This window comes from Dermochelys coriacea, chromosome 2 (genome assembly GCF_009764565.3).
Source record: "Dermochelys coriacea isolate rDerCor1 chromosome 2, rDerCor1.pri.v4, whole genome shotgun sequence".
Classification (NCBI taxonomy): domain Eukaryota; kingdom Metazoa; phylum Chordata; order Testudines; family Dermochelyidae; genus Dermochelys; species Dermochelys coriacea.
In genome coordinates this window covers 124,692,958-124,716,015 of record NC_050069.1, presented here as the reverse complement: position 1 = coordinate 124,716,015, position 23,058 = coordinate 124,692,958, and the positions used below count along the sequence as shown (strand labels likewise).

The 23,058-nt window shown below is 44.1% G+C and overlaps 1 protein-coding gene across 6 annotated transcripts in view; it reads right to left on the bottom strand.

The window, feature by feature from the left end:
• Positions 1-22,352, bottom strand: part of RNF152 (ring finger protein 152) — a 137,123-nt gene extending 114,771 nt beyond the window's left edge. The window contains exons 1-3 of one of the 6 annotated variants that reach the window (XR_005291504.2): positions 22,059-22,352; positions 20,805-20,925; positions 17,345-17,848 (exon numbers count right to left, since the gene is read on the bottom strand). The gene's annotated coding sequence lies outside the window, so the exon portion shown is untranslated. Of the gene's footprint in view, positions 1-17,344; positions 17,849-18,054; positions 20,102-20,804; positions 20,969-21,420; positions 21,736-22,058 lie in introns of those variants that run through there. The other 5 variants (XR_006279065.1, XR_006279066.1, XR_006279063.1 and 2 more) reach the window with 5 other exon arrangements.
• Positions 22,353-23,058: the final 706 nt, after the last annotated feature.

Sequence of the window (23,058 nt, the reverse complement as noted above, 5' to 3'; positions counted from 1 at the left end):
AAACCTGAATACATCTGACAAAAAAATAAAAATGCCTGTTTTGGCCTTGTGGTGAAAATGAGCATGTGAGCAAAGGTGGGAGAGAGCAAGCAACGGGGGGTGGGAGGAGGGAGTGAGGAGGGGCGGGCTGTCGGACAGGGATGGGGCCTCAGGGAAGGGGTGTGGCAATGGGCGGGGGAAGGGTGTTCAGTTTACTGGAATTAGAAAGTTGGCAACCCTACCTTGATTTAAAAAAAGAATCAAAGAAGAGACAATCTTGTGGCTTCTACTCAAGAGCCAATTTTCCAAAGTGGCTTCTAAGAGCTTGTCTATACTTAATGAAGACCCTGCCTATGACAAGGGGAGAACATCTCCGATCGGTGTAGGTATTCCACTCCCCGAGAGGCGGTAGGACAGGAGAAGCCCTCTGGTCAACATAGTGCTGTCTACACCGGGAGTTTGGTCAGTATAACTGCAAGGTACCTTTACCAAAATAAGTTTGTAGCATAGACCATGGCTGTGTCTACATGCGCATTTTCCAGGTCTATGTCATTTGCATGCATTTTTTGAAATGTTCTCATGTATCCAAAAAAACCTTGCATTTGTAAATTCAAATATTGCTTAGTTAGGCACTGAAGGCCTGGTCTACACTTAAAACTTAGTTTGACATAGCTCTGGCACTCCGCTGTGTGAAAAATCCAAACCCCTGAGCACCACAGCTATGCTGACCTCATAGCTAGGTCAAAAGAAGCACTCTTCCATCAGACTAGCTGCCATCGCTCAGGGAGGCGGAACAGAACCGCTTCTTCCAGCTTTCCATCAGGGGAGAGTTCTTCTCATAAAGTGAATTCTCCACCAAACTATCTCTGGCCCTTTTAAGGCCTCTTTGCTTAAATAGACCAGTAAATCCAGTCCCAGAGTGAGTGAAAGTGTGGACAAAGAATATCCTACTCTAATCAAATCTAGTTACATTATGTTCTCTTGAATGGAGATATGGGGTACCAAATGCATTGTACAGTAACTCAGAAAGGCCTCGTAACCAACTCCTATTTAAAATTCCAACCAATCTTTCTGCAATTCTGCTACGTTCACAAAATGCTGTTTCTTCTAGCTCATCGTTGCAAAAACTCCCAGTACTTCCATCACTGAGGAAATTGAAAACTTGGGAAATTTACAAGTTTACAACAGAAGGGAGCCTACTTAAGAGAGTCTCTCTCAGTAAATAAACCTGTGATGTTTTTTGTTCAGAGATAAGTTTAACAGCTTCCTATTGTGCACAATGTGGAAGCATTGCTTCTTTCATTTCATCCGCGGGTTATTTAAATAGTTCTAGGGTGGGCTAAAAGGTTTCTCCTTTCGCTAATATTTAGCTTTCTTGAAAATCTTTACTTTGGTAATGTTTTCCTACGATCCAAAGATATTAAACATAACTGCATTACACAGGGGGGAAAAAAATCCATAGTCACTGCATGCCCTTGCTTTTCAGAAAAAGCTGACCCCTGACTGACTTAGTTTAAAAACAACAAAAAAACCCACTAAAACAACAACCACCCAATCTATGTAAATACATGTTTTATGAGTAGGAATAATGAAGAAAACTGATGGCCTATAGTGAAGCAAATCAGTTTAGTACTGCCATTTTAACTACTTCTCCATAAAGCATTAAGGAGCAATTCTGATCTTACTCCACTGTAAAACTGGTGTAAGTAACTCCACTTGTGTAACTCAAGTCCCTCCTATTTACACCAGTGTGAGAGAAGAATCAGATGAATAGCACCTCAGAAATAGCCTTTTGCTTATTTCAGTATTGTGAACATTGTCACTTGCAAGTTTCCATCTACATGGAGAGTTTTGAATGGATGATACTTGTATACCTAGCTGTTTGGGGTCAGATTGTACCACTACCACTGCTGAGCGAAGATTGTAAAGCAGACTAGCAGGAATCAGATGAAAACAAGAAAGAAGTGAGGGCATTACAGAGTGCTGCAGAAGAGTGCTGTAATTTTATTAGGGTCAGAGTGGAATCTCCTTGGGCTAGGCTTTCTAGTTGAAAAAGTTCTCTTTATTTTAAGAGCAGTGGTTTCAAACTTTTGTACTAGTGACCCCTTTCACATAGCAAGCCTCTGAGTATGACCCCCTTATAAATTAAAAACACTTTTAAATATATTTAATACCATTATAAATGCTGGAGGCAAAGCGGGGTTTGGGATGGAGACTGACAGCTCGCGACCCCTCATGTAATAACCTTCTGACCCCCTGAGGGGTCCCGACCCCCAGTTTGAGAACCCCTGTTTAAGAGGTATGTTTACTTATACAAAGCTTCACAATTTCTATTCAATTCAGAATTATACAAGTGTTCATAGATGGTATTCTTGACCTAAATGTTTGCATACATTTTCTGGGGTCCTTTTTACATACAAAAAAGACACCGTCTTTTTACCACTGCATGTTGTCCTCTCCTAGTCAGTTTGAGAATTGCATCTCAAGAGTATATAAAATATTGTACAAGTGACTGCAGATCTTCAACAACAGTGTTTGGGCTATTGCCTCAGTCATATCCTACCAGCTTGCTTTGGAAGTAACCCGATCTATCTTCTTTGCATATGGACAAAGTTGTGTGTCATTAGAAACTGCAGATTTATGATACTCTACCCACACTGAAAGATTAGCATATTGTAAATTTTAATGCCTTTGAGGTTACCACTGTAAAAATTACAGGGCAAATTAAAGCAATCCTATTAGCACTAATTTACAATCTTTTAGCCAGATAAGCATTACTAAACAGATATCAGAACTAGAAACAACGTGAAATGAAACTTTTAAACACATATACAGAAAATATGCCTATTAGTACATTTGTACAATCATTTAAAAGAATATCACGCTTGATTCCTCATTCCGTCCAGGCCCGCTGACAAAAATTCCAGGCCCCTGGGCCAGGACTGTCCCCGGGGGGACAGAAGTAACGAATCAGTCACTTCCAGGACCGTCTATGCTGGCCCATGGGGGTCCCCCAAAAGGGCAGGGCCCGGAGCGGTCTCGCGCACCTAGGCACCATTTAAAAGGGCATTGGGCTCCTGGCCGCCACCGCTACTGCGGCAGCAGCCAGGGACCCCCAGACCCTTTTAAATCGCCTGGTCCCCCGGGAAATTGCCCTCCTTGTCGGTGGGCCTGATTCCATTTTACACCAGTGTAATTTCCCTGAAGTCAATGGTGATACACATGTAAAAGCCAGGGTAAGAAAGTGGAGAAGCAAGCCCATTGTTTAAACCACATCAGAAGTTACTCATGAGCTAGTCAAAAAAAAAAAACAAAAAAAAAACAAAAAAAAACACACCAGAACAAAGTTTGAGAACATTTTTGAAAATTTAAACATTTCATGAAAGTTTTACTGAAAATGTTTCGATTTTGATATTTCCCACTTCCCCTTTCATTCTCCCCACCCCCAATTTTGCCATCAAAAAGGATGCAAAAGGGTGCAGAAAGAGCAGAAAAAAAAATAAAACAAATGGAAAATTTCAACAAAAAAATTGGGTGTGTGGGGAATATGAAGTTTTCATTTTCAGCAAAGGCCAATTTCATCTGAAAAATTTTAGCCAGCTACATTCATAACAAATATTGGAAAGCATCAGTCCTGGAGCAAAGAGCTTGGCTGTAAGCATGGCATACGTCAGCTTTCCTTTTAAATTTCACATATAAAATAAGAATATAAAAGTCATGGAAATCCATTCAACATTGAAGATGATCTCACTTTGCATTTCTCCTACAGGCAGGCACCACACTCCATTGCTAATTAACAGGGATGCTAATACCATATGAGTCTCAAATCACCTTACTCTCATTATGCTGTAGAATCCATTCTATGCAACTGTCGACAAAAGTCTACTAAACAACATGTCCATTTATCTTAGAACCAAGATAAGTTCCAAATGCAATGACAGATGATGGGCCCTTTCCATGCCTTCATGTCCTCATGAAACAAAGGAAAACTGTACAGTGCTTAGATATTGGAAACATTATGATGAAATGAAATGGGAGTTGTTTCAGATATAAGAAAATAGCTTTGTGTCTCTCATATTGTACCTTTAATAAGCTGTGTGGCCTACTACACTGGTTCTCAACCAGGAGTACGTGTACCCCTGTGGTTATACAGAGGTCTTCAAGGCGGTACATCAACCCATCTAGATATTTGCCTAGTTTTATAACAGGCTACGTAAAAAGCACTAGTGAAGTCTATACAAACAATTTCATACAGACAATGACTTGTTTATACAGCTCTATGTACTATACACTGATTTGCAAGTCAACAGGAGCTGCAGGTGAAGAGTGCCTTTGAAAATCCAGCCATTGACTTTAAATGGCGATTGCTGTAGCAAGAATAAGAAAATACATTTCAAGTGCTTGAGAAATAATATAGTTAAATTTATTAAAAGTAGATTACCTGTTAGAGAGTGAACAGCTCACAACTTCCTATCCCATTGATATACTATGTTATGGAAATAGAGCAGTCACCATTAAAAGTTAACATTTTCTTACAGGTGTCACAGCTATTTCCTTTACTAGTTATATGGAGAACTGTAGTATCGTGAATGCCATCGCTGGCAAATTTTGATGTTCTAATGGCAATTACTGTATAATGGAACTCCTATCAGCAATACCAGCTGTTGCCAAATACCACATCTGGCAAGTAACAACATACTGCAACACCTTAACATTTCTGTATGTAAACAGTATATTTCCAAGAAAGACACTGAGAATATTGTCAAAGTAAACAGTACAAAGATTTTCACCATCTAGGACATCAGAAGGCAGTAGTGATTTGCCACTCATTTTCAGTGCTTACTATTTACAGTAACTCCTCACTTAAAGTCATCCCAGTTAACGTTACGTTGCTGATCAGTTAGGGAACATGCTCGTTTAAAGTTGTGCAAATGTTCCCTTATAAGGTTTGGCAGCCGCCTGCTTTGTCCACTGCTTGCAGGAAGAGCAGCCCGTTGCAGCTAGCTGGTGAGGGCTTGGAACCAGGGTGGACCGACAGCCCCCCATCAGCTCCCCGCTCTCCTAAGTGACAGCCCCCCATCAGCTCCCTGCTCCCCTAAGTTCCCTGTGCAGCAGCCACTCAGCAGGCTATCAATTGCCACAGTTCAGCTGTCCCTCCCCCCCACTGCCATGTGCCGCTCCTGCCTTCTGCCTTGGAGCTGCTCCCCAAGCCTCCTGCTTGCTGTACAGGGGGGAGAAAGGGGGGGACTAATGTCAGCATGTCCCCCTGCTCCTGCACCCCGCTTACCCCTTCTCCATATTCAGCAGGGTGGGGGGGACGGAGAGAGACAGAGAGAGCTTGGGGGCAGCAGCTGCTATCTCAACTTCCTGATCGACTTAAAAAGACAATGCACTTAAGAGTGGGGTCAGCTTACTTAAAGGGGCAATGTGCATCTCTCTCTTTCCCCCACACACAGAGTGTGTCTTTCTGTCTCTCTCTGCTATGCTGTCTCCCCTCCCTCCATTTGTGCTGTCTTGTAGAATGTGAGGCTACATTAACAACCCTTAAGGGCTCAGCCAAAAGCTAGTTCATCATTTAGCAGTAAGGCATTCCCTGGGAAATATCCCACCCACCCTCTTCCACCCTCTAAACTTCACCACCTCAACCAAAAAGAAAAGGAGTACCCGTGGCACCTTAGAGACTAACAAATTTATTAGAGCATAAGCTTTCGTGAGCTACAGCTCACTTCATCGGATGCATTTTTCCACCAAATGCATCCGATGAAGTGAGCTGTAGCTCACGAAAGCTTATGCTCTAATAAATTTGTTAGTCTCTAAGGTGCCACGGGTACTCCTTTTCTTTTTGCGAATACAGACTAACACGGCTGCTACTCTGAAACACCTCAACCAAGCTTCACAATCATCACTGCTGTGTATTAATTCTTATGGGGAAATTGGATTCACTTAACATCGTTTTGCTTAAAGTCGCATTTTTCAGGAACATAACTTCAACGTCAAGCAAGGAGTTACTGTACTCGACTAGAAGCTTCTGTAACTCAGAGAGACCACGCTACACTCTGCCATCTGTCCCCATCTTAAAAAACAAAAACTTAATTTTGGAAATGTTCAGATAACCAGCTAAGACCAGAATGGAAAGTACAGAAGGAGAAACTAGAACTAAAATACAGCAAGAGAGTCTGTTCCAACCAGCTTGATCTATAAGCACAGAAGGTGGAAACCTTTTAAGAAAACCTATTCTTACAGAATTTCCAGACCAGTTGCACAGGGACAGTGTTTCAGAGTGATTTGCCATCATCATGTGGCATGCAACCACGTATAGCAACTAAGTGAGACCAAGAGTACCAGAGAGGAGAAAATAGATGGGCATGAAAACCCTCTTATTTTGGGGGGAGACGAAAGGGGCCAATTGCACAAAATGCTTATCTGTGCTGTACCTTATGAGCAAGACCACTGAAAAATCCTGAATGCAATTAAAACATTTATGTTTCACTTCCCTCTGCAATTTTATAATCCTCTCATCCATCAGTTTAGAAAGAATATGAATACTGGAAATGGCTGCTCTCAACCTCTCCTGCTGAGCCTGCTTTTCCAAGCTGTCCCAGCCTTTCAGCACCAAGCCATACCTGCTGAGAGGAGAGGGGACTCTTTGGTTCAGAGTAAAGAATGGAGAGAGGACAAAGTCAAGCATAGCAGTGGAGTTAATCTACAACAGGGCAGATCCTGATTCAATGGAGCCGTGACAATTTACGCCACCCCAGGACTTGTCCAAAGTTGTTCAACTCAAGAAAGAAAAAGGAAAAAAACCAAGAGACACAAATGATTCAAAACTGTCAGCATCAGAGATTACTGAAGTCAAACAATTCAAACCTGGATATGACCTTACACCAAATTCAAGATGGTCAGGCATGCAGCTTTGGTTCAAGCCCATCTAATATTTAGAATGTCAAAAAGTTTTAAAGCTCCTGTTGGTAATTCTCTCTTACTCAAATTCATGGAGTTACAATCCTGAAGTACTGCTCTTAGCATGACGTCATATGAACATCATAAAAATACATGGCAAATTGATTTATGCAAGCTTAAACACCTGTTTCATTATTTTTATAAGTGTGTGCAGCTTGTTGAGTCAAAAAATGTTCAAGACATTCAGTTTTATGAGGCTCGATATTCTGTGATATAGTCTACATGTTTTATGTCAGTCATGGTCCTAAATTAAGCCAAAACTCCCCAGCCATACAAGACTAGTTAAAATGCAGGTTTTTAGTGTGATTATTCCATTTGTGGCCTAGCTAGTCTTTTCTAATGATGGTGATTTTTTTTCCATCCACATCTCCTCATGCATCTCTATACTCTGAAACAACAATGCACAAAGAGAAAACCAGCTGTTATGTCGACTTGATGAGAATCAGGAATTTCCATTTCCCTTCCTCCCAATTCATTGTGGGTTTTATAATTGCTTTTGTTGACAACAAAAGCATCAGCAACTAAGTCAATCAGGGATTGAAATTTAGACAGAAGAACACCTCATAGCTTGTTCTGAAAGAAGCAAATGTGGCTCGTTTACAAAACAATGTGCACTCCAACAAGTTGTTGGCACTTCATTCAGCTGGAAACAAAGCACTCAGTCCATGGGATATGCACAACATTGGTAGGGCTATCACTTTTTTTTTTTTTTTTAAACTCAGGCCAATACCAAATAAAAGGAATTTCATCACCTTGCCCCAATCTGTCTCACTCTCCAGCTAGGTCTATACTACACAGTTTAACACCTCTGAAAGATAAAGTTTTGTCATTCAATTGCCAGTGTAGACATAGCCGGAGCCTATTTTAAACAAATCACACACAGCCATAAAGGTGGCATGTTTAACTAGGTTCCACTGTAGAATCAGGTATGTGAGACTGAATACTGGAAGGAAAGAAACTTTAGAAAAAAGGGTAGAGCACAAAATATTCTTTAGGTATCAGCCATTTTTACAGAGTTGGTCTAAAGCAGTATGGTCATTTTTATCCTTTGCTTGATCTCATAGAAAATCTCAGTAGAGATGGCCCTAAAATATGAAGCAATGGGTATCGAAACCCACAAAGATTTTGGCTAAAAGCAGCACGAAATTCAGATCAGGATTTGAGTTCAGGTTCCACACAAACCCCAAGGTGCATCTAGGACCTTCAAGGCCACCTCTTGTTGACAGATTTTTCACATTATAGGCGAAGATGGTAGCACCACCTCTAGTTAAGGTTTCCCAACACTTCCATTTTCAGTTACTTATAAACTTTGTTTAAGTCTTAACTGTTCAGGTTAAAATTTTCCATGCTGCGTGTCTGCCACAGGCTGAATTTTTGAGGAAAGTTGTACCCAAAATGATTCTTCCATTTCTAAGAATGCGCTTAGGAGAAAATAGGCCATTTTGTCCATGTCAAAAAAATTCTTACAATCCTTTTGTTCTGTGGTTGTAACACCCCCTTCTCCAAATTCAGCCAGGAACATTGCAGCTAACATATGCTCACTTCTTGGAATTTTGCAGCTAAATTCCCCAAAGATTCCTTTCGTACTGGGCATGCACCATCCCCACAGAGCAACTTAGCATGTTCCATCCTGGGGCTGCAGTAACTGAGCAGGACTTTCCTAGTTGCTGCAGGTTACTGTGAAACCAGATGATGAAACACAATAGGGAGATTCTCTTCAGTGCTCTTAATCCCCTCCTGCCAACCCCACGCAGCAAGAGAGGAAATCTACCTACCAAATTGACATGCAGAGGGCTAGGAATTGTGATGGAGGACAGGGTGAGAAGGCGCTGGGATGGTGGTAAGAACAGGAATCAGTGGGGTGGAAAGATGGGAAGGAGCAGAGGAGGTGGATAGGAATGGGGATGGAGCCACCGTTGAGAGATTGGATTGTAACAGAGCACATGGAGGACAGAAGCAGAAGCAACTATAACCACTGAATATTCCCCTCCAGAGCCTGGAATGGAACCCAAGATTCTTAAATTTCAATTTTTCATCTACTGTCAGCAAATAGCTGTGAAATCCACTTGCCAAGTGTGTCTCTCATCACCCACCTCTAGTGACTGCTCCACATACAGGATAACAACCTACTACTACCAGTTACTCCATTAGCTCATGTGGGAGAAGTCTCTGCTATGGATCTAAAGGTCTGAACCCTGTTGGCCCAGACAGAATATTATTTTTTCCAGGGTGTTTTATTTTGTTTTGGGTTGGGGGGGGGGGGGGCTGGGGAGTTAGTTAAGAAATTATATTTAAAAACCCTATGTTAAAAGAAGCTAAGGTTGCACAGTCAAGCATTCAGAGGTTAGGAAATACTAGAATTAAGGTTTCCTGTGCTACTTTAGTTCAGCCCCCTTGTGTGTATGCATTGTGATGCAGTTTTTAATTACTTGATCATAAACTATTTTTTCCAATAGGCTGGACCTGCTCTGGGGATGAATCAGGATTGTGCAGTCAAAGACAATGTTGACAATGTTCCTTGCAGAACTTGAAAGTCATGGAGTGAATGTGGCAAGGAAATGCAGGAAAAGAAAGGATGATCTCCTGGAATGTCACCCTAAGAATCAGATTCTGTCCCTGTCTTTGCCACAGAGTTTCTATGTCTTAAACAAAAATTTTCACAGGTGGTCACTAATTGTGTGTTCTCATTTTCTGAGACCCTGAGACACCTGGAGCCAGATTTGCCAAAATGCTGAATGCTCAGAGCTGCAACTGAAGTTGATTAGAGCTGTACTACAAAACATATGAAGTGCTATGTAATGCTAAGTACTCTAAAAAGGTCAGGCTCTAGGCATCTTAAATTGGGTAACCAAAATTAGTGAACTCTTAACAAGTTTAGCCTTAATCCCCAGCTGTAAAAATGGGGACAGTAATACCTCTTATTGTCACAGGGGTGTTGTTATGATCAATTTATCAGTGTGTGTGAAGCACCATATACTACGGTGAATTCCCATAACAAAATCAACAAGGAGTCTGGTGGCACCCTAAACACTAAGATTTATTTGGGCATAAGCTTTCATGGGTAAAAAACCCACTTCTTGACCCACAAAAGCTTATGTTCAAATAAATCTGTTAATCTTTAAGGTGCCACTGGACTCCTCGTTGTTTTTGTGGATACAGACTAACAGAGCTACCCCCTGATACTTCGAAACCCATAACAGTATTAATAATTTTGTATTCAGGGCTAGGTGTGGATGATGTGGAATAAATAAGGTTTTGGACCACACATTAAATGTAGAAAATAAAAATAAATGTTAAATAACTACCCATTCACTGAATGAGGCAGGAGTCCTGTGGTTAAAAAAAAAAAAAAAAAAAAAAATGTATTGCCATGTAACTTAAGATGGTGTCAGAATGCACAAAGGGGCTGAATTAAGATAGCACAGAGACCTTAATTCTGGCATTCCCTAACTTTTGAGTGCATGACTTTGTAATCTGAATCTTATGCTCAAATAAATTTGTTAGTCTCTAAGGTGCCACAAGTCCTCCTTTTCTTTTTGTGGATACAGATTAACATGGCTGCTACTCTGAAACCTGACATTTAAATATAATGTAATTACAAACTCAGTTTCATCATTAATAATGTGTGGAATAATTAACACTGTGCTTCCAGGGTGATTGTCATTCACAGCCTTATGATGTATGTATCATTCTTTTTCTTCCACTGGGATGCAGAAAGAGGTATTTTAATTATCCTTTAACTTTATTTTCATATACAGAAATGGTATCGTTTTTCCAATGAGTAAACCAAGATTGATTTAAAAATCAATTATATTTAAATCGGTAATAGCAGATTGATATTCAAAAATCAGATTTTAAAAACAGAGTTTGTAGTTTTATAGCACCTGTAGAGGAGCATCTCAAATGACTTTGCAACCAGGGGTAAGTATCATTATTCCCCTTTTACAGATATGGAAACTGAAACAAAGAGATCTGAGGTGTCTTGCCCAAGATTAGAGTGGGACCTCGTAGGGAGTAGAATCCAAATGCCCCACGGAGCAGGCACATATTCAGCCCACTGCACCATGCTACCTCCCATATTTAGACTTGTTTAAATATAATTATTCCCTTTAACTAGCAATTTCTAGTCATATGACATGGAAAATACAAGTACAAGCAAATGGAATGGGTTGCGCATTTATCTGAATAAAAATAATTTGTTTTATTGGTTTTTAAAAGTAAATTAAACAGTGGACGAAGGACTTCAGGCAAGCTGCCAGTGTGGCCTCCTGAGCTGCAGCAGTTGGGTCATACTACTTCAAAAGGGAAAAGAAGCAACAGCAACAGCCTAATTCATTTTATTTGCAGCTGATCTGAGCTGGCAAAAGACACAGCATCTAATGGAATATTCACTGTATATTATCCTTTTTTAAAAGAATAAAATTTATCAGTCACTATTCAGAATATAATGTTAAAAAAAATCACTTAGATAATAAGGTAAAAATATTAGTTATCACAGTGGTTCTCAACCAGGGGTACATGTATAACAACTCTTCTAGATATTTACCTAGTTTTACAATAGGCTACTTAAAAAGCACTGGCAAAGTCAGTACAAACTAAAATTTCATATAGACAATGACTTGTTTATACTGTACACTGAAATGTAAGTACAATATTTAGATTCCAGTCGATTTATTTTATAATTATATGGTAAAAATGAGAAAGTAAGCAATGTTTCAGTAACAGTGTGCTGTGACACTTTTGTATTTTTTTGTAAGCAAGGAGTTTTTAAGTGAGATATAACTTGGCAGTACACAAGAAGAATCAGACTCCTGAAAGGAATACAGTGGTCTGAAAGGTTGAGAGCAACTGATCTAACAGGTGTAATCACCAATTGTTGCACGCTATACAAGTTCTTTTGCCCTAGCAGGGTAAACTTAATTCCCATCATGCCTCATCATCTGAGAGCAGAGCTTGCAACTACTGGGGTTACTGAATAAATCATCATCTTGCTTTCAGCCAGTGGGATGCTGTTGAACGTTCCAAGCACTTGAACCTTGCCATCGTTTTATGATTTTTAGTCATTTTTAAGTTTAATTATGGAGAAGTAACTTGATCAGAGCACTGCAGTGTTTGCTGTTTTGGTATCAGACTCACACAGCTTTGTGTAGAATGTACTATGTAGAGCAATATGGTATTAATAGCGCTACATTTATTTATAATGATAACAAGAACATCGAGTTACAATAACAAGAATTAAAAACAGCAAGAGTTTTGGAAGGGATAGAAGAAATCGGATTTCAAGGCATACGCCAGTCTCTAATAGATTAGGGTTAGGAAGGAGCTTTTCCTGTGGGCAGGTTATTCCATGCCTGCCTACTTCGGGATTTCTTGCACCTTCCTCTGATGCATCTGGTACTAGCCACTGTCAGGGAAATAACTACATAGAACATTGGTCTGATCCACTGGGGCAATTCCTGTGTTCCTATGTATAATATTAATACACTAGATTAGAGTATCCACAGTATTAATACACAATAAAGAAGTGAAATAAACCAGTAGTTTTCCCACCTCCCACAAGGTACCATACACTTCCCAAATCCCCTATACGCATACATGTGTGACCCACTGGTCAACGTGTCCCTCTCTGTGCCCAATCCACAGAAGATGTGAGTCGCTTCCAGCTTGACAGCCCAACTCTTTAAGTCAAGCTGAAGAAACTCATACTCTAGCTCTGGAGGACCCTCGTTCAATCCCTGGGTGGCATCTATCAAATAAGTAGGGGGTCTCAGCAGTTTGAATCCTAGATGAGCTCCACTTATGTGACAGCTGCTATCTTGACACAGATGATTGAACCAGAGACATCCAAAGCTCAAAGTCTGAGTTTAAAGAACCAGGCTCTGTAGCTGGGGCTGTAACATACATATTTTCTGTGAATTGGAGTACAGACAGAGGAGCATAACACACCCTAACCCACGGGTTCCACGCACACCCCAGGTTTGCCTCCAGAGTCCCAGCACACTTACATTCTACTCCTGAGTCTGAAAGAATCCCTCACTTTCAGCTTAGCCTAAAGCCCGGTGTACACTTGAAAAGGTTTGCCAGCATATCTACCAATATAACTATATTGGCAAGCCCTCCCAGTGAAGGCACAGCTTGCTCCAGGAGAAAAGTACTTTTGTCAGTATAGTTTATACCAGTCCCCCCAAACAAAGTAAGCCATACCAGCAAAGCACGTTTATTGCAGTATTACTGTCTCTACCCTAGGGCTTTTGTCAATATAGAACCATCATCCTAAAATAAATAAATAAACAAACAAACCACAACCCTGACACTGCCATACCAGCAAAGGTTTCTAGTGTAGACTTGGTCTAAGATAATGCTGGGGGAAAAGGAGGGTGGAAGGGAGGAACCATTTCTCCCACATTTCCAACTTTGAGAGAACATTTGGAGCTTAATCCCATTTTCCCAGTACATCCCAAATTGCAATTGAAATCAGAGGCCAACATTTGTAAAACATCCATGTGGCCAAAGCACCTGATGCACACATGGGTTGGCACACACAAACACCCTTGCACAAATCCAACCCCAACTTACACATGCACTTTTTCACAAACACTTTTCCTTATGCATCCAAAATACTAAAGCCTAAATTGGGAAAGTCGGTTCTGGACTGAGATGGTTTGCCTACCATCTTTCACAAAAATGTTAGGAAATTGAACTCTATTTAAACCATAATTCTGATAAAATTTGGGGATCAGATTGGCCTATGAAGATTCCATGTCCTGTAATTATCTTCCAGTTAGCGAACTCTATAACAGGCTCTTCCCTGATAAGGTCTCTTCGCCATATAACACTTTTCAAATTAATTTTATACCTCTTATGATTTCTTGTCAGCTATTTTAATGACCTTGGGGTAGCTAGTAGGAAGGGACAGATTACAAATTCATTAACATCTGTACAGTACTTTAAAGAGCAAAAAGGCCAGGTCAGGAGCTAAGTATTATTATTCAGCTTTAACTATGAAAGCTGCTATTGCGTCTCTATAATAAATTTTTTTATCGTCAGTTCCTCAGAAGTTTTAAGCAGGGAGCTTATCTTATCCCAGAAACTTTCTCTTCCTTTTTCCCCCTGCTGTTCCCTAGGGAGGCTTTATGAAGCCTCTTCTGTTCTATGCCACGCCTGCTCTGTTAACTTCACTCAAAGAAACTCTAGTGAGACAGGACTCAATTCATCACAAAACATTCAGGGCTTGGCTACACTTGCGATTTACAGTGCAATAAAGGAGCTCCGGGCGCCCTAGCTCACTCCCCGTCCACACTGGCAAGGCACGGAGAGCGCTCTGACTCCGCGGCTACAGCGCTGCTGGTACTCCACCTCGGCGAGTGGAATAACATTTGCTGAGCCACCGCTGGAGCGCCACAGCACCAGTGTGGACACCCTGGTCTGTTGGTGCACTCTGATCGGCCTCCAGAAGAGTCCCACAATGCCTGTTCTAGCCACTCAGTCATCACTTTGAACTCTACTGCCCTGCCCTACGGTGACCAACCGTCAGACCTACCCTTTAAATTCTCTGGGATTCTGAAAATCGCCATCCTGTTTGCTCAGCCAGGCGTGGAGCGCTCTCAGCGAATCTTTCCAGGTGACAATGTCTCCACGCTCCAGGCGAGCCCCATTCTGGAGCAATGGTGAGGTGCTGGATCTCATCAGTGTTTTGGGGGAGGAAGCTGTCCTTCGGGCAGATATCAAGGGCCATGCTGGGAAGGGGCCAGGACCGGGATGCACTGCAGTGCAGGGTTAAAGTGAAGGAGCTGCGGAATGCCTACCGCAAAGCCCATGAGGCAAACAGCGGCTCTGGTGCTGGCCCCGCAACCTGCCATTTCTACAAAGAGCTGGACGTCATACTTGGGAGCGACCCCACGTCCCTGCCGAGTACCACCATGGACACCTCAGAGGCCAGTGCAACAAGGCAGGAGGAGAAGGAGCAGCAGCAAAGCAGGAGCGAGAGTGCTCACCCCGGAATCGCTAGATGCAGGCAGCCAGGAGCTGTTCTCAAGCCAGGCGGAAGGTAACCAGTCGTGGCAGCCAGTGCTTGGAGAAGGACAAACACCAAAGGAGGTGCCCGGTAAGCGGCTTTTATTTTGGGAAGGAAGTTATTTGGTGTGGGCTCTTGGGGCGAGGAAGTTAGGGCTCCATGCAGGCCTGGATGCGGAATAGGGTATTGATGTGCTCTTTCACATCACGGTAGTTGGCCTCAGTGATCTCTTCAAAGGTCTCAGCCAGAACTTGGGCAACGCACTTGTGCAGGTTTTTCAGGAGAGCCACTGTGGTCCTCATCCCAGTAAGGCTAACTTGTCCATGCCACTGTGCAGTGAGGGGCAAGGGGACCATTGCTGCACACATGCAAGTTGTATATGGGCCAGGGCAGAAGCCACAGGGCATAACAATCCTGAAGTGCTGCACACATTGCACAGCACTCCAGACAGGACATACGCAAATCTGTGATTGTACCGTTCCCCACCCCACCCCCTTGTCCTTTGTTTCCCAAGCAGTTGTGTTTCTTTTCAATAAATTGATTTTTTTTGGCTTTGAAAATATTCTTTATTATTGCATTGCAGTAGAAGACCCTCCCTTGGTTCCCTGGTCACCCTCAGCAGCGAGATATCTTCCAGGATGAACTCCTGTGGAGGGACAGTGTTCAGCATAGGGGCCCCCTGCCGCTGTCGGCTCTCCCCAAGGCACAGAAACCCAGAGGACAGTACAGCCATGAAAGAATTAGTCCCCCTTGACCCTGTGCTTACTCACCATTTTGGGGCTCCTGTGCGTTATGTGCACTCGCTTTGGGACAGGCAAATTATACTATTGTGTAGACCGTGCTTGCCTTTGAGTATGGGGGAATCATTACTGTCTGGTGTGAACAATGCTGACTCTGTTAAGTGTTGCATTTTGCCTTTACAGATGCAACCTTGAGATCTCAGTCATCCATGTTATCAACAGCCGAGAGGCTGCAAAGAATCAGGAAGAGGCTATGTAGAAGCCAAGAGGACATGCTGCATGAAGTCATGCAGCACTCCCTTAATGAAAATCAAAAGGTGCAGGAGTGGCGGGACAGTGAAAGGAGGGTCCGCCAGCAGAATGTGGATTGCCAGCACCAAAGCACAGAGCAGCTGATAAGCATCACGGAGGGCCAAGTGGACTCGATCCAGGCGCTCGTAGCCATGCAGGTGGAGCACTACCATGCCCGCCCCACCCTGCAGCCCTTGTCCCAAAGCTCTTTTCCTTGTGCCACCATGTCACCTCCAAACCACTTTCCCCAACATCTGAGTTCTTACCGCCACCCACTGCCTCCAACACCTGTAGCTTCACCCCACAGCCCTGAAAACTATGACCCTTACCCACTGCATTCAACCCCATCACCATGTTGTATAGCCATCCTGAAGTGCTGCATGCATTGCACAGCACTCCAGACAGTACATACGCAAATCTGTGATTCTACCGTTCCCCACTCCACCCCCTTGTCCTTTGTGTTTCCCAAGCAGTTGTGTTGTGTTTTTTTTCAATAAATTGATTTTTTTGGCCTTGAAAACATTCTTTATTATTGCATAACAAAAGAAACCCAGGAAAGCAACAGGCACTGCAAGTCAGTGTATCATACGTAGCAAACACAGATTCCTACCACACTTCACTCCCATGCAGGGCACCACACCAGACATTACTGTTAGCTTTCAGCCTCAAATTGCTCCCTCAAGGCATCCCTAATTCTTGCAGCCCTGCACTAGGCCCCTCTAATAGCCCTGTTCTCTGGCTGTTCAAATTCAGACTCCAGGCATTGAACCTCCAGAGTTCCATGCCTGAGTGAATCTTTCACAAATGTTATGGAGGGTACAGCACACTGATATAACTGCGGGGATGCTGTTATCAGCCAGGTCCAGCTTCCCATGCAGAGAGCGCCAGCAACCCTTTAAACAGCCAAAAGCACACTCCACAGTCATTCTGCACTGGCTCAGCCTGTTGTTGAACTGCTCCTTGCTGCTGTCAAGGCTCCCTGTATAGGGTTTCATGAGCCACAGCATCCAAGGATCACAATGAGCATTTCGACTTCCCCTAAAGTGATCTTATGGTCTGGGAAAAAAGTCCCGGCTTGCAGCTTCCTGAACAGGACAGTGTTCCAAAAGATGCGAGCATCATGCACCTTTCTGGGCCAGCCTGCATTAATGTCATTGAAATGCCCACAGTGATCCACAAGTGCCTGGAGAACCATAGAGAAATAGCCCTTCCAATTAACGTACTCCGAGGCTAGGTGGTCTGGTGCCAGAATTGGAATATGCATCCCATCTATCGCCCCTCCGCAGTTAGGGAAACCCATTTGTGCAAAGCCAGCCATAATGTCATGCACGTTACCCAGAGTTATGGTTCTTCTGAGCAGGATGCGATTAATGGCCCTGCAAACTTGCATCAACACATTCCAACGGTCAACTTCCCCACTCCAAACTGGTTAGCGACCAATCGGTAGCTGTCTGGAGTTGCCAGCTTTCAGATTGCAATAGCTACTCGCTTCTCCACAGTCAGGGCAGCTCTCAATCTCGTGTCCTTGCGTCGCAGGGTGGGGGCGAGCTCCTCACACAGTCCCATGAAAGTGGCTTTTCTCATCTGAAAGTTCTACAGCCACTGCTCGTCATCCCAGACTTGCATGACGATGTGATCCCACCACTCAGTGCTTGGTTTCCTGAGCCCAAAAGCAGTGTTCCACAGTGGTGAGCATGTCCGTGAATGCCACAAGCAAACTCATGTCCTTTGCGTTCCTCGAGTCGATATCATCATCGGAGTCACTGTCGCTTTGGATCTTAAGGAATAACTCAACTGCCAAACATGATGCACTGGCAAGACTCGTCAGCATTCTCCTCAGCTCTTCGGGCTCCATTCCTGCAGACTGAAAGGGAAGACAGACCGCGCAATACAAAAACTGTTGAAAGATGGCGCCAAATGTGGACAGAATGCTGGGATGCAAATCGATGCATCACGGGGCATTGGCACAGGACCCAGAATGCCCTGCACTCCCCGCCCCCTTCCCACAAGCCACAGCACCAGAATGGGAAGAGGTGCTCTGTGGGATAGCTGCCCACAATGCACCGCTCCCAATGCCACTGCAAGTGCCACAAATGTGGCCAAGCCAGTTGGCTGTCAGCCATCAGTGTGGACAGACTGCAGCGCTTTCCCTGCTGCGCTCTATGAAGGTGGGTTTAACTCACAGCGCTCTACATCTGCAAATGTAGCCATGCCCTCAGTGTGGAACCTTCCTTGGGTTTATATCTTCTACGGCTCTTTTGGGATTGTTTAGATCTGATCCCCAACCTGCATATCTAACCCACTGATGGAGTTTTCACCCCAGAGAACTCTTATTGCTTGCTCTCAGTTTTGGTGCAGTGAGTGGATGCCTTGGAAACCATGGCTGGCAATCAGAGTCACAAGCATTGTTGTTTTTTTTAAATCACCTGTTTAAAATGTTATTAGATCCTGGATAATCAACTTAAGAAGGTGAAAGCAGAGAAAGTTTTTAATGCTATTTTCTTATCAGTTTCAAAGGCTTCTGCTCCCCTCCTCACAGAGCTGAGCAGCAGAACAGCTATTTGTATAGAAAATGGCATCAGCAAAGAAGGCAGGCAACTCTTGATAGGCTCAAAAACAGCTGTGGAATTTCTGTAGAGGATCTATATACTGTGGAAAGGTCCAAGCTCAGATCTAGTCTCCAGCTCACACGATAGCAGTAGCTAGAGGTAGAATCTTAAAAACAGTACAGAATTTGAGATGGGCTGGGATCCCATGTTTTTGAATATACTCCCCATGTTCTGCTAAAAGCAAAAGCAAAGGGCCCAACACTGCAACCCTTATTCAAGTTGGCTGCTAAATAAATGGTTTTGTTTGCTTGTTTTAAATAAGTGTCGATTATCCCTGTCACAGATGGAGGGCCCGGTCCTGAAAGCATTCTCTATTACTATTAAATGTTTATATTACAATAGTGCCAGAAATCCTAATCAGTATCAAGGCCCCATTCTGCTAAGCACTGTACAAGTATAGAAATAGATACTTGCAGTCTGTGGTCTTGACCCTGAAAATACATAAGCGCAAGACCAATTTTACACAATTTTGTATCTCCAACCTTCAGTGGGACTATTCACCTGGGTAAAGTCTTAAATGTCCAGCAGATTGGGACTTATGAAAGACCCTGCTGAAATGCCATGCAGAATTACCAGTAGCAGTCCTACACGAAGAGCACTTCCAGGAGCAGGCCTGGGGGAACTGAGACACAGAGAAGCTAGCAATGTTGAACACCCAAGTGAATCAGTGTCAGAGCCAAATTAGAACACCGAAGTCCATGCCTCTCGGCTCAAGACTCAGCTGGCTAAGCCTTGGATTCTCTTCTGATGAGCAGCCTGTTCTATGTTATTACATGATTCATATAATTTAAACACACAATAAACAGATTGAAACAATATTTATTATCCTTCATGGCATCAGGATACCTAATCTGGACATTCCAAAGCACTGGCCAATGCTTCCAGGGAAACTATTTGATAAGCATACCATACTTTTGTCTGGTGTGGCTGAAATAACTTTTTCCGTACAAAATAACGGCCCTCATTTTTCTTGCCAGCTGTACCAAGTGTCACCTTTAAAAATTGACAGACGTTACAGGTGAAGCACTGAACTCTTCATTGAGTTCTTTACTTTTATTGTAAATGAAGGTATGTTTGTGTGGGGCGAGGGCCATTTTCCACAGATCTATGACCTGACAATGTTGTGAATGGCAACATACAGAACAGTTATAACTCTGCAGTCCTCAACAGTGGTTCCTTTTATATTTACCTTCTCATTCAAGTTAGCAAAACCATAATTACAATGCTAAGAACGGCATTTTCAAGAGCAGGAGAGGAAAAAAAAGTGTTGTCATTGTCCCATGAGTTATATATTATTTCAGTCTCAACAGGCACTTCAGAAAGGCCTATGACCTCAACCTGGACATATAGGTTGAAAGGAAGACCTGTGCATATATTGAGTCTGAAAGCTACAAATATTTTTTAAACGGCCTCAGACTTACAGGCAACCCCAACACTTGAGCAAATGTCAGTCAGAATAGAATTACTGTTTGTTTGAAGAGGAGTAAAACAGAACATGGACCGTAATTCTGAAAGGGAGAAGAAGAGATTTATTGAGGAAACAAGGAGCTGATGATGAATTTCAGCATTTTATAGTTGAATTAAGGGGTCTTATCAAAAGCCTGCTTTCTTTGTTCTCTTTCTTTTACCACACACACAACTAATAGTTCCCTCAAGAGCAACTTATTGCATACAAATCTTTCGCTGTGTTTTAAGCAAAACCACAATTTAATTTTTTAAAAGGCAAACAGTGAATTACTTCCAATAAAAGTCATGCCAACAAATAGCATAGCTGAAACAAAGCACTTTGGTGCTAGTCCTAAAAGGTAACATTTGTAGACCATGTTTTTGGCAATGCTGCCAAAGAGGCAATTTCTAATTCAACAAGAAAAAAGCCAATTTTATTATTAATTATTAATTATTATTATTATTATTACTTTTATTATTGTCCATTAAAAAATAATGCTTAAAACCCACCAGAATGTTTTAATAGGAATGATGGATTTGAGTTACTGGATATTTTCTCCTCTAACTGGCATTATGAGAAAAATAAAGGAAAAAAGAGATCAGTCTCTAAAGTCATCTGGATTTTTTGCTCAGCAAACATCACTTAAACAACATTGATGCAACCACAGACATCACCCAGACAGAGTTCAATCTCCGCGCATTGCATTACTCCACAGACATGAGCATTGACAGTTACCGATAGCGAGCGTATTTTTGGTGTATTACCTGAATCTCTCATTGCGTCTCCTTTCTCCCTTTCTGCATGATATCAAGTGGAAAATGTTCAGTGCTTTGCAGGCAGGAGGCGACAACCAGGAAGCACAGTTGTGACAGAGCTTTGTTCTGCCTGCAGTGAATTACAGGCAGGAAGGGTTAGACAGCCGCAAATTCTGAAACCAAAGCATCCTTTTAGCCTGGATCTAGAACTATGTTTCAGGGGTGCAAGGAGGCGGGGTGTGACATGCTTCCAGATTCATTCAGACTAGAAATAAAAATAAATGGAAAAAAAAAATCGATTCCGTCTCCAAGTTCCCCTTTTTTGAAAGCAGCCTCCCCTTTAAGCAACTCCCTCAGTGCCGAAGAGGGAAACAAACACCTTGTGGCTATTACATACGAGAGCTGACGAGTATAGGAGAGAGTTACACAGATAACACATGCACGCACACACCAACGGATCAGCTGGCATTTCAGACATCGCTCTACCATCCCTACCACTGTCCCTCCCCTCTTTTAATAGGCTAAGCCCCTTTTTAAAGCCTCCCCCTTCCCGATCGCAGGAAACGTGCAAAGCCTACCCCTTCCCCCCCCCCCCCCAGATTGCAGGGCTTGTCTCCCCCCTAACCTCCGGCTCCTCGCCTTGCCCTTCCAGCGAGCATTTCACCCCTTGCCAAGCAGAATCGGCCAGATGAGCAGCCCTAAACATCTGTCTCTTCTCCCCCTCCTCCTGGCGGCCCCGCCTCGGGAGAAAGGGCTGGAGATAGAAAGCCCAGCGGGCTGGAGATAACAACCCCTCGGTGAAGAAACGATTTCTTTCGGCAAGGCCCGGGGGCAGGAAGGAAATGCAGCCGCCCCCCCTCCCCCCCGTGCCGCTAGAGACAAGGGGGAGGGTGGTGGGCGGAGGGGCTGGCTTCAGGAGGCATCCGAGGACACCACCGACTCAGCCAGCTGGCGGTCCCCCACCCCACCCCACCCCACGCCAGAGCCGGCGGTCACCCGCCCCATCACCCCCCCTACGGGAGAGATTCCCCGCACCCTGCTTTGCAACTCCGCTCGCCGACACACACACACACACACGCACCCCCCCTCCCGGCGCACCCACGCTGCAGCCGAAAAACAGAGCCAGCCCTGCCCGTGAGTTACGGGGGGGATCCTGCGGGGGGGGGGGGTCCCCTCGGAAACCACTGGCTGGCGGCTACTGGGGAAGGCTCCCTCGCACCCGCCGGCAGGAAGAAGACGGGGCGCTGCAAGAAGCTCACTGACCTGCTTTTCTTTGATCTCGGGCTGCTCGCCCGGCGACAGAAGCCGCATCTGCCCCCCGCCGTCGCTCCCCCCGGCGGTGCCCCCCGCGCTGCCAGGCCGGCCCCGGGCACCCTGCTCGCTGGACTCGGAGGCGGCCGGGAGCGGCGCTAACCAGGCTGAGGGAAGGGCGGGGCGGGGCAGCGGCTCCTTGCTTTGGAAACACACTGGGGCTCGCACCCCTAGATCATCGCCGGTGCCACAGCGAGCCCCGTCCCCCCGCGGGCGCCCTCCCTGCTTCACCCCGCCACAGGCGGGCAGGGCGGGGGCCGAGGGGACTCCGCCCCTAGGGCCCGCCCTCTTCTTTCCCGCCCCGCCGCCTGGGGTTGGCAGCAGCGATTCCCCTCCCCGCCCCCCGGGAGCGGTCAGGTGTGGCAGCCCCACGGGGAAGAAATTCTAAGCGTCGGCCTTGTGGCACCGTAGAGACTAACACGTTTATTTGAGCGTAAGCTTTCCTGAGCTACAGCTCACTGCATCCACCGAATGCATCCGAGGAAGCGAGCTGTAGCTCACGAAAGCTTACGCTCAAATAAACGTGTTAAGAAAAGGAGTACTTGTGGCACCTTAGAGAAATGCATCCGATGAAGTGAGCTGTAGCTCACGAAAGCTTATGCTCTAATAAATGTGTTAGTCTCTAAGGTGCCACAAGTCCTCCTTTTCTTTTTGCGAATACAGACTAACACGGCTGCTACTCTGAGACCGGTAAAAGTACAGCACCCTTCAGCACTGCTGCTCTCAAACAACGCCCTGCCTAAAAGCCTGGGGGGGAAGAGTCATACAAAGGGAATCCTGGTCCGCACTGTGCAGACGAGAAACAGAGGGGTTAAGAGGCCTGCTTCTGGGTTTGTTAGTCTCTAAGGTGCCACAGCTACTCCTTTTCTTTTTTGCGAATACAGACTAACACGGCTGCTCCTCTGAAAACAGCACCTCTGTGGCCAAAACAGAAAGAGAACGCAGGGGTTCT